At 40.8% G+C, this 10,598-nt stretch overlaps 1 long non-coding RNA gene across 2 annotated transcripts in view; it reads left to right on the forward strand.

Annotated features, from left to right (window-relative positions):
- LOC144216959 (uncharacterized) overlaps nucleotides 1-10,598 on the forward strand; it is a 28,572-nt gene that overhangs the window by 15,222 nt on the left and 2,752 nt on the right. The window lies entirely within an intron of this gene.

A 10,598-nucleotide genomic window follows, 5' to 3' on the forward strand; every position in this document is an offset into this window, starting at 1 on the left:
GCACGCAATGCTGGCAAAGTAGATGGGGAGTTTAGTGCCGGCTTCTGCATGCATCCAGCTATCTAGGCTGGGGAAGAAGAGGAAAGGTGCCCACCTGCACTTTTGTTCCTGGAGAACTCTCCTTCCTGAAGATCCCTGCCTCTTTGACACACCTTCTAAAATTAGTCAATTTACGGGCGCCTGGGTGGCTTAGTCGGTTAAGCGTCCGACTTTCGCTTAGGTCATGATCTCGCGGTTCGTGGGTTCAAGCCCCGCGTCGGGCTCTGTGCTGACTGCCAGCTCAGAGCCTGGAGCCTGTTTCAGAGTCTGTGACTCCCTCTCTCTCTGACCCTCCCCTGCTCACGCTGTCTCTCTCTCTCTCTCTCCTAGAAATAAATAAAACATTAAAAAATAAATAAATAAAATAAAATTAGTCAATTTATCTCCTTCTTGTAAACCCCAGGTGTTTTTCAGACTGCTGATTTTGTGCTGGGTCTCTAACCAAGTTGTTTAGTATACTGGCACTTTTAAGGGCTGGGACTGTTTCCTGTCACATATCTCCTGATTTTTTAAATTTTAATTAATTTATTTTTTAATTTACATCCAAGTTAGTATATAGTGCAACAATGATTTCAGGAGTAGATTCCTTAATGCCCTTTACTCATTTAGCCCATCCCCCCTCCCACACCCCCTCCAGTAACCCTCTGTTCTCTGTATTTGAGTCTCTAATGTTTTGTTCCCCTTCCTGTCTTTATATTATTTTTGCTTCCCTTCTCTTATGTCCATCTGTTCTGTATCTTAAAGTCCTCATATGAGTGAAGTCATATGATACTTGTCTTTTTCTAATTTTGCTTAGCATAATATCCTCTAGTTCTATCCATGTTGTTGCAAATGGCAAGATTTCATTCTTTTTTATTGCTGAGGAGTACTCCATTTTGTGTGTGTGTGTGTGTGTGTGTGTGTATCCTAGGTATTTTATGGTTTTTGGTGCAGTTGTAAATGGGATCAGTTCCTTGATTTCTCTTTCTGTTGCTTCATTGTTGGTGTATAGGAATGCAACTGATTTCTGTGCATTGATTTTATATCCTGCGACTTTGCTGAATTCATGGATCAGTTCTAGCACTTTTTTGGTGGAATCTTTTGGGTTCTCCATATAGACTATCATGTCTTTGGTGAAGAGTGACAATTTGATCTTCTCCTGGCTGATTTGGACGCCTTTTCTTTGTGTTGTCTGATTGCTGAGGCTAAGACTTCAGTACTGTGCTGAATAACAGTGGCGAGAGTGGACATCCTTGTCTTGTTCCTGACCTTGGGGGGAAAGCTCTCAGTTTTTCCCCATCGAGGATGACATTAGCAGTGGGTCTTTCATATATGGCTTTTATGATCTCAAGGAATGATCTTTCTGTCCCTACATTCTTGAGGGTTTTTATCAAGAAAGGATGCTGTATTTCATCAAATGCCTTCACGCATCTATTGAGAGGATCATGTGGTTCTTGTTCTTTCTGTTATAGATGTGATGTATCACATTGATTGTTTTGCACATATTGAACCAGCCCTGCATCCCAGGTATAAATCCCACTTGGTCATGGTGAATAATTTTTTTCATGTAGTGTTGGATCCGTTTGGCTAGGATTTTTGAATCCATGTTCATCAGGGAAATTGGTCTATAATTCTCCTTTTTAGTGGGGTCTTTGCTTTTGGAATCAAGGTAATGCTGGCTTAATGGAAAGAGTTTGGAATTTTTCCTTCTATTTCTATTTTTTGGAACAGCTTCAAGAGAATAGGTGTTAACTCTTCTTTAAATATTTGGTAAAATTCCCCTGGAAAGCCGTCTGACTCTGGACTCTTGTTTTTTGGGAGATTTTTGATTACTAATTGGATTTTTTTTTACTGGTTATGGGTGTGTTCAAATTTTCTATTTCTTCCTGTTTTGATTTTGGGAATTTATATGTTTCTAGAAATTTGCCCATTTCTTTTAGATTGCCCATTTTATTGGTGTGTAAGTGCTCATAATCTCATATTATTGGTTGCATGTCTGCTGTGTTGGTTGTGATCTCTCTTTAATTCTTGATTTTATTTATTTGGTCCTTTCCTTTTTGATCAAATTGGCTAGAGATTTATCAATGTTGTTACTTCTTTCAAAGAACCAGCTTCTGGTTTCATTGATCTGTTTTGTGTTTGTTTTTTGTGGTGTTTTTTGGTTGTTTGTTTTTGTTTTCTATAGCATTGATTTCTGCTTTAATCTTTATTATTTCCTGTCTTCTGCTGGTGTGGGGTTTTATTTGCTGTTCTTTTTCCAGCTCTTCAAGGTGTAAGTTTAGGTTGTGTATCTGAGACCTTTCTTCCTCCTTTAGGACCTCCTGGATTGCTATATACTTACCTCTTATGACCGCCTTTCCTGCATCCCAGACGTTTTGGGCTATGGTGTTATCATTGTCATTGGCTTCTATGTAGTTTTTAATTTCCTCTTTAACTTCTTGGTTAGCCCATTCATTCTTTTAGTAGGATGGTCTATGTCTTCCAAGTATTTGCTGTTTTTCCACATTTATTTCTTGTGGTTGATTTCGAGTTTCATAGCATTGTGGTGTGAAAATATGCACAGTATGATCTTGATCTTTTTGTACTTGTTGAGGGCTGACTTGTGTCCCAGTATGTGATCTATTCTGGAGAACCTTCCATGCATACTGGAGAAGAATGTGTATTCTCCTTTAGGATGAAATGTTCTGAATATATATCTGTTAAGTCCATCTGGTCTAGTGTGTCATTCAAAGCCATTGTTTCCTTGTTGATTTTTGTTTAGATGATTTGTCTATTGCTGTATGTGGGGTGTTGAAGTCCCCTCCTATTATGGTATTGTTATCAATGAGTTTCTTTATGTTTGTGATTAATTGATTTATATATTTGGGTGCCGCCACATCTGGAGCATAAATGTTTATAATTGTTAGGTCTTCTTGGTGGATAGACTCCTTAATTATGATATAATGCCCTTCTTTACCTCTTGTTACAGTCTTTATTTTAAAGTCTGGATTATTTGATACAAGTATGGCTACTCCAGCTTTGTTTTGGCAACCATTAGCATGATAGATGGTTCTCCATCCCCTTACTTTCAATCTGAAGGTTTCTTTAGGTCTAAAGTGCATCTCTTGTAAACAGCATATAGATGGCTCTTGTTTTCTTATCCGTTCTATTACCTTATGTCTTTTGCTTGGAGCATATAGTTCATTGTTTAGAGTGAGTACTGAACAATATGAATTAATTGCCATTTTGTTGCCTTTAGAATTGAAGTTTCTGGTGGTGTTTTCTGGTCCTTTCTAATCTCTGTTGTTTTTAGTCCCCCCCCCACCCCCCGCATTTTCTCCCTTCAGAATGTCCCCCTTAAAATTTCTTGCAGGGCTGGTTTAGTGGTCATTAACTCCTTTAATGTTTGTTTGTTAGGGAGACTTTGTATTTCTCCTTCTATTCCAAATAACAGTCTTGCTGGATAAAGAATTCTTGGCTGCATATTTTTCTGATTCAGTACATGGAATATATCCTGCCACTCCTTTCTGGCCTGCCAAGTTTCTGTGGATAGGTCTGCTGGAAACCTAATCTGTCTTCCCTTGTAGATTAAGGGCTTTTTATCCCCTTGCTGCATTTATGATTCTTTCCTTGCTTGAATATTCTGTGAATTTGACTATGATATGCCTTGTTGATGGTTGGTTTGAGTTGAATCTAATGGGAGTCGTCTGTGCTTCCTGGATTTTGATGTCTGTGTCTTTTCCCAGGTTAGGAAAGTTTTCTGCCATGATTTGCTCACATAACCCTTCTACCTCTTTTCCTCCATCTTCTGGGACCCCTATTCTGATGCTGTTCCTTTTTAATGAGTCACTGATTTCTCTAGTTCTTAAATCATGCTCTTTTGTCTTAGTCTCCCTCTTTTTTTCTGTTTCATTAATCTTCATAAGTTTGTCCTCTATATCGCTGATTCACTGCCTTGTCTATTCTTGCCACTGTGGCATCCATTCAAGATTGCAGCTCAGTTATAGTATTTTTTATTTCATCCTGACTAGCTTTTACTTCTTTTATGTCCACAAAAAGAGATTCTAACCTATTTTCAACCCCAGCTACTCTTCTTACTATTGTGATTCAAACTTCTGGTTCAGACATCTTGCTTGTATCTGTGTTGATTAAGCCCCTGTGATTTCTTCCTGTTCTTTCTTTTGGGGTGAGTTCCTTCATTTCATCATTTTGAAGGAAGAAACTGAATTAATGAGGTTAAAAATTAAAAAAAATTTTTTTAATGTTTATTTATTTTTAAGATAGAGAACAGAATGTGAGCAAGGGAGAGGCAGAGAGAGAGGGAGACACAGAATCTGAAGCAGGCTCCAAGCGCTCAGCAAAGAGCCCGACGTGGGGCTCGAACTCATGAATCATGAGATCCATGACCTGAGCCGGTCAGACACTTAACCAACTGAGCCACCCAGGTGCCCCTCCCAAAATTTTTAATTAAAAAAAATGAAAAACAACACACACAAGAAAATCAAATGATGCTGGATCCTAGGCGTGTTTTGGTCTGGCTGTTGAAAGGAGCTTGATAGATTAGAGAACAAAGGGAAAGATAAGAAAATAAGGAGTGCCTGGGTGGCTCAGTCTGTTGGGCATCTGACTTCAGCTCAGGTCATAATCTCACAGTTCCTGGGTTTGAGCCTTGCGTTGAGCTCTCTGCTGACAGCTTAGAGCCTGGAGCCTGCTTTGGATTCTGTGTTTCCCTCTCTCTCTGACCCTTCTTGGCTCACACTCTCTGTCTCTCTCAAAAATAAACATTTAAAAAAATTAAAAGAAAAGGAAAAAAGAAAAAAGGAAAACGTGAAATTTTGAAAAATGAATACAGTGAAATGATGGAAATAGAATTTGGAAAATTTACAAAAAAGTAAAAAAAAGAAAAAATATTTTTTAAAAAATATTTTTTATTTATTTCTAGGAGGGAGAGAGAGAGACAGTGTGAGCAGGGGAGGGTCAGAGAGAGAGGGAGACACAGACTCCAAAATAGGCTCCAGGCTCTGAGCTGGCAGTCAGGACAGAGTCCGACGCGGNCGACTAAGCCACCCAGGCGCCCCAGAAAAAAATATTTTTAATAAAAATTGAAAATAAAGAGGCACCTGGGTGGCTTAGTCAGTTAAGTGTCCTACGTCAGCTCAGGTCATGATCTCAGGGTTCATGAGTTCAAGCCCCACGTGGGGCTGTGTACTGACAGCTTGGAGCCTGGAGCCTGCTTCAGATCTCTCTCTCTGCCTCTCCCCTGCTCGTGCTCGCTCTCTCTCTCTCTCTCAAAAATAAATAATAAACCTTAAAATTTTTAAACAAAAATTGAAAATAATTTTTCTCTTTTTGTATTCAAGAATAAGAAATGAAAAGAAAATTGAATAGATGGACCAAGGAGCAGACTGAAATACGTTTGAAATTACATCGGTTTCCCCTAGAAGTTAAACTATGAAGCATTTTATAGTCCGTAAACTAAGCAGGCCGACTTGGGGTGTTTCTTAAGAGCAAGATTGGGCCAGTTGGTGGGGCTTAGTAATGACTCCATTCTCCACTAGATGGCGCTGTGTAGGTTACGGGGATAGGTTTATGTGGCGCTTGTAAGTGCGTATGCGCATGCGCAGGAGGGGTGAAAATGGCGCCACCCAGCTACCCAGTCTCTAACTCCGTTCCCGCGACCAAGAATCGTGCACCCCTCCTTTGTCTGCAGCTTCCGTCCACTCCCTGCTTTTACATTGTCTGTGACCACGCCATCAGGTTTCTTGGTGGTACCCCCCTTTCTTAGTTTTATCTCAGATGCGGCTTTTTCCTGACCCCTCACTTCTGAGAGACTGCGACTTTGACCGCCCAGACCTGGGGGAGGGTCTCACTGAGCAGTGACCGGATGCCCGCCCACCCCCAGAATGTTCCTCAGACTCCTGCTGCTGCCAGTGCCCAGAGACAGTGCTGGGTGTCAGCCCGCCCCAGGGAAAAGTTCACGAGATCGTGCACAGTAGCATTTCAGAGATGATGGGAAGTCACAACACACAGCTGGTGCCAGGCTTCCCCCTTAGCGCCCTTGTTCTAGCACCAGCGAATGTGGTTGTTCTCCAGGGTCCACTGGGACCTTTGTGGGGAGGCTGCACAGCCTCTACCCAGTGTCCTCCCGGCAGGGGAACCGCCTCTCCACGTGCGGCCTGAGGACCCCTTGGGCCTCGCTCTCTGCTCCTGAGGGTTCGCCCTTCTCACCAGAGCTCCACCAGGTATGGAGCTGCAGAGTTTCAGACTCTGCATTCCCCCTGCTTGTAGAGTCTTAATGGAATTTAAGCTCTTTCCTTTCTCCTTTCTCCCTGTTTTGTTCAGTCCCTGCGACTGTTTCCACTTTTCCCTTTCTCTCCAGCTGTTTTTGGCGCAGGGGTGCTTTTCCCGTACTCTCCCCCCACCTCCGTCCTCTCTCCGCAAGCAGAATCAGCTCCCGGCCCTCCGTGGCTTCTCTCGCCCCCAGTTCACCTCTCCGTGCCTCATACCCGCTGAGTTCTGTGGTTCACGTTGTGCAGATTGTTATGTTAATCCTCAAGTCAGTTTTCTAGGTGTGCGGGATGGTTTAGTGTTGATCTGGCTGTATTTCATGGACAAAAGACACAAAAACTATCATGCTGTTCCGCTGTCATGGCCTCTCCCCTCCATGTCTTGAATTTAAAGCTGCTGGATGGGGCCCTGGGTGTCAGTTGATTAAGCTTCTGACTTTGGCTCAGGTCATGATCTCATGGCTCGTGGGCTCAAGCTCCGTGTCAGGCTCTGTTCTGACAGCTCAGAGCCTGGAGGCTGTTTCGGATTGTGTCTCCCGTCTTTCTCTGCCCCTCCCCTACTTGCGCTTTCTCTCAAAAATAAATGAATATTTAAAATTTTTAAAAGTAAATAAAGCTCCTGGGATAAAGGCCTGTTGGTGATCAAAGCCAGATGTCATGGGGACTCCTCTTGCCCCTTGTGGGTCCCCAGTGCCAGGGGTGCCTGGTATGGGATCCTCTTGCTTCTCCATGCTGGTGACGCCTCTCCTGTTTGTGGCCTGTCATGCCGGGAGTCTGGTTCCCAACCGTGTCTCCAGCCCCCTACGCTTGTGTATGATCAGCTGTGGAAGGGCTGTTCTCTTGGTCTTCAGGTCATTTTCAGAATTGTCCTATAGATGTAGTCCTCCTCCTCTGCCACCTTCCCAAAACTCTCAGGAAAAGTGGATGTTTTTGTCCAGATGTTTCACACTTAATGTATAGAAATGCAGCTGATTTGGTTATGTTAGTTTTGTAACCTGCAACTTTATTGAAATCATTGATTAGCTCCAACAGTTTTGTGGCTGAGCCTTGGGATTTTTAATATACAGAATCACCTCGTCTAAAAATAGTGACAGTTTGGGGCGCCTTGGTGGCTCAGTCAGTTAAGCCACCAACTTCAGCCTAAGTCACAATCTCGCCGTTCCCAAGTTTGCGCCTGTGCTGACATCCCAGAGCCTGGAGCCTGCTTCGGATTCTGTGTCTCCCTCTTGCCCCTCCTCCACTCACACTCTCTCTCTCCGCTTCAAAAATAAACAATAAAAAATTGTTTAAAAAATCAAAACTTCTCAGTTTGGATGGATTTTAGTTCTCTTTCTTGCCTAATTGTCAGGACTTCAGTACTGTTTTGGATAAGAGTGTTGAGAGTGGATGTTCTAGTCTTGTTCCTTATCTGAGAGGAAAAGCTTTCGTTATTTTTTTCTCCATTGAGTATGTTATCTGTGGGTTTGATGTATATGGGCCTGTGTTCCTCCTGCACCCCATCTACTGAGGGTTTTTATTATGGAAGCATGTTGTATTTTGCCACATGGTTTTTCTGCATCTGTTAAGACGATCACATAATTTTTTATCTTTCATTGTTTTAATATGATACGACCTTTAGCAATTGGCATGTATTGCATCCCAGAGGTAAATCCCACTTGGTCGTGGTGTGCAACTCTTTTTATGTGTCCTTGAATTCGGTTTCCTAATATTTTGTTGAGGATGTTTGCATTTATATTCATCAGGGATACTGATCTGCAGTTGCCTCGTGGTGTCCTGATCTCACTTTGGTATCTGGCCTTGTTGAATGAGTCTGGAAGGATCTCTACCTCCACAGTGTTCGCAAGATTTTGAGAAAGATTGCTGTTCTTCTTTGAAGGTTTGATAGAATTTGTCTGTGAAGCCATCTGGTCCTGGGTTTTTCTGTGGTGTGAAGTTTTGGTAACTGATTCAGTCTCTGTCCATTATTCATATTTTCAGGTACTCTATTTCTTCCTAACCCAGGCGTGGTGGATTGTGTGTTTCTGGGAATTTATCCATTTCTTCTAGGTTGATTGACACAACAGTTGTTCATTGTAGTCTCTTCTGGTCCTGTGTGTAGTATCAGATGTAATGTGTCCTATTTCATTTATTTGAAATTTTTTTTTTCTTATTCTGGCTAAAGTTCTGTCAATCTTGTTTATCTTTTCAAAGAACCAGCTTTTAATTTTGTTGATCCTTTCTGGGTTTGTTTTGTTTTTGGTCTGTTTCATTTATTTACACTCTGATCTTAATGATTTCCTTCGTTCTGATAACTTTGAGCTTGTTTTTCTAGTTCTTTGGGGGGGAGAGTTTGTGATTTTTCTGATTCCTTAATATACACATTTGTTGCTGTAAACTTTCCTCTCTCAACTGCTTTGATGTGCTGTATTTCCATTTTCACTTGTTCCAAGGTAATTTGTATTTCCCTTTTGATTTCTCGTTTGGCCCGTGGGTTGTTCAGAGCATGTTGTTTAGTTTCACATTATTTGTAAATCTTCCAGTCTCCCTTTTGTTGTTGATTACTAGTTTAATACCATATTAGTCAGAAAAGATAGCTGATGTGGTTTTAGTCTTCTTAAATTTGCTGAGACTTGTTTTGTGTCCTATTATGTGATCTATCCTGGAAAACATTCCAGTGCGCTCAAAAAGAATATGTATTCTGCGCCTGTTTGATAGAATGTTCTGTATACATCTGTTAAAACCTTTTTTGTTCTAGAGTATAATTCTCTTCTTTCCTTGTTGATTTTCTGTCTGGATGATTTAGTCATTGCTGACAGTGGGATATCAAAGTTCTCTAGTATTTGTTGTCTGTTTCTCCCTTTACATCTTAGTATTTGCTTAGTAAATTTGGGTGGTCCAGTGTTGGGTGTGTATATAGTTACTATTGTTAGATCTTCCCGATGTTATTAACCCTTTTATCATTGTATAATGGCCTTCTCTGTCTCTTTTTATTATTTGTAGGCTTTAGATCTAGTTTGTCTGATCTAAGTATAGCTAGCTATTCCTGCTTTCATATGGTTTCCATTTGCATGGAATACCCTCTTCCATCCTTTCACTTCAGGCCTGTTGGGTGTCTTTAAAGTTGAAACGTGCTTCCTATAGGCAGCACATGGTTGGGTCTTGTTTTGTTCTTATCAAGCTGCTGTGCCTTTTGACTGATGGATTCAGTCCATTTATATTGAGTGATTATTAATCTTAAGGCCTTATTGCTGCCGTCTTCTGTTTAGCCTTCTGGTTGTTTTGTAGCTCTTGTTCGTTTTTCCCGGCGTTTCTTTTTACCTTCATAACATGGTGGTTTCCCATGGTGATTTGCTCAGTTTCCCTTTTTTTGTTTTTGTTTTGTGTAGTTTTTTTATTGCTCTTTTTTCTTAAGCCTTTGTAATGAAATGGTTAACATACCATCCTAATAAGTCTTCCAATTCAGTTTTTCACCTTTGACTGGAGTATAGTGCAGTTTCATTTGCTTTTATGCCGCTAATTAACATCTTTCTATTTCAGCTTGGAGAACTCTTTCTAGCATTTCTTGGAAGGCAGGTCTAATGGTGCTAAACTCCCTTAGTTCTTGTCAGGGAAAGCCTTTATTTCTCCTTCATATTCGAAGCATATCTTTGCCAGATAAAGTGTTTGGGGCAAGCAGTTTTTATTTTTCAGCCCTTTGATAGGCTAGTGGAGGTTCCTTTGAAGGTTACTTTCTTTTTTTCCCTAGCTGCCTTTAAGGCTCTTTAACAGATTCATTATAAGGTCTTGGAGAGCATCTTATTGCATTGAGATAATAGAGTGTTAGCTTCTTGGACTTGTCCAGTTCCTTCCCCAGATTTGGGAAGTTCTGTTACTATTTCTCTAAATCTCACTGGTCCCTTTTCCTTTTCTAGTCCTCCTGGTGGACCAGTTATTCTTACATTTGTTTTTCTCATCATATATGATCGTTCTTGTAGGGTTTCTTCATCTTTGAAAATCTTAGTTCTCCTGAGTCATCCCTAAATTCCTGTCTTTCAGCCCAGTTATTCTTTCTTCCATCTGACTTGCCGTTTCCTAAACTCTCTAATGCATCTCTTCATCTTATTCATTGAATTTGTCAGCTCTAGAATTTGTGTGGGACTTTTTAAAACTTTCAAACTCCTTTGTAAAAAAACACCTTCTGTTTAATAAACTTCTAAATTGAATCACATTTGCCTTTTCTTGTAAGCTCATCAAATCTCTTTTAACAGCTATTCTGAATTATTTATCAGTTAAATCACATCATTTTTGCACCTTTGTGTTGCTGGAGAATTTTGTGTATGAGATCATAGTATTGCA

This window comes from Crocuta crocuta, unplaced genomic scaffold (assembly GCF_008692635.1).
Source record: "Crocuta crocuta isolate KB4526 unplaced genomic scaffold, BGI_CrCroc_1.0 scaffold130, whole genome shotgun sequence".
Classification (NCBI taxonomy): Eukaryota; Metazoa; Chordata; class Mammalia; order Carnivora; family Hyaenidae; genus Crocuta; species Crocuta crocuta.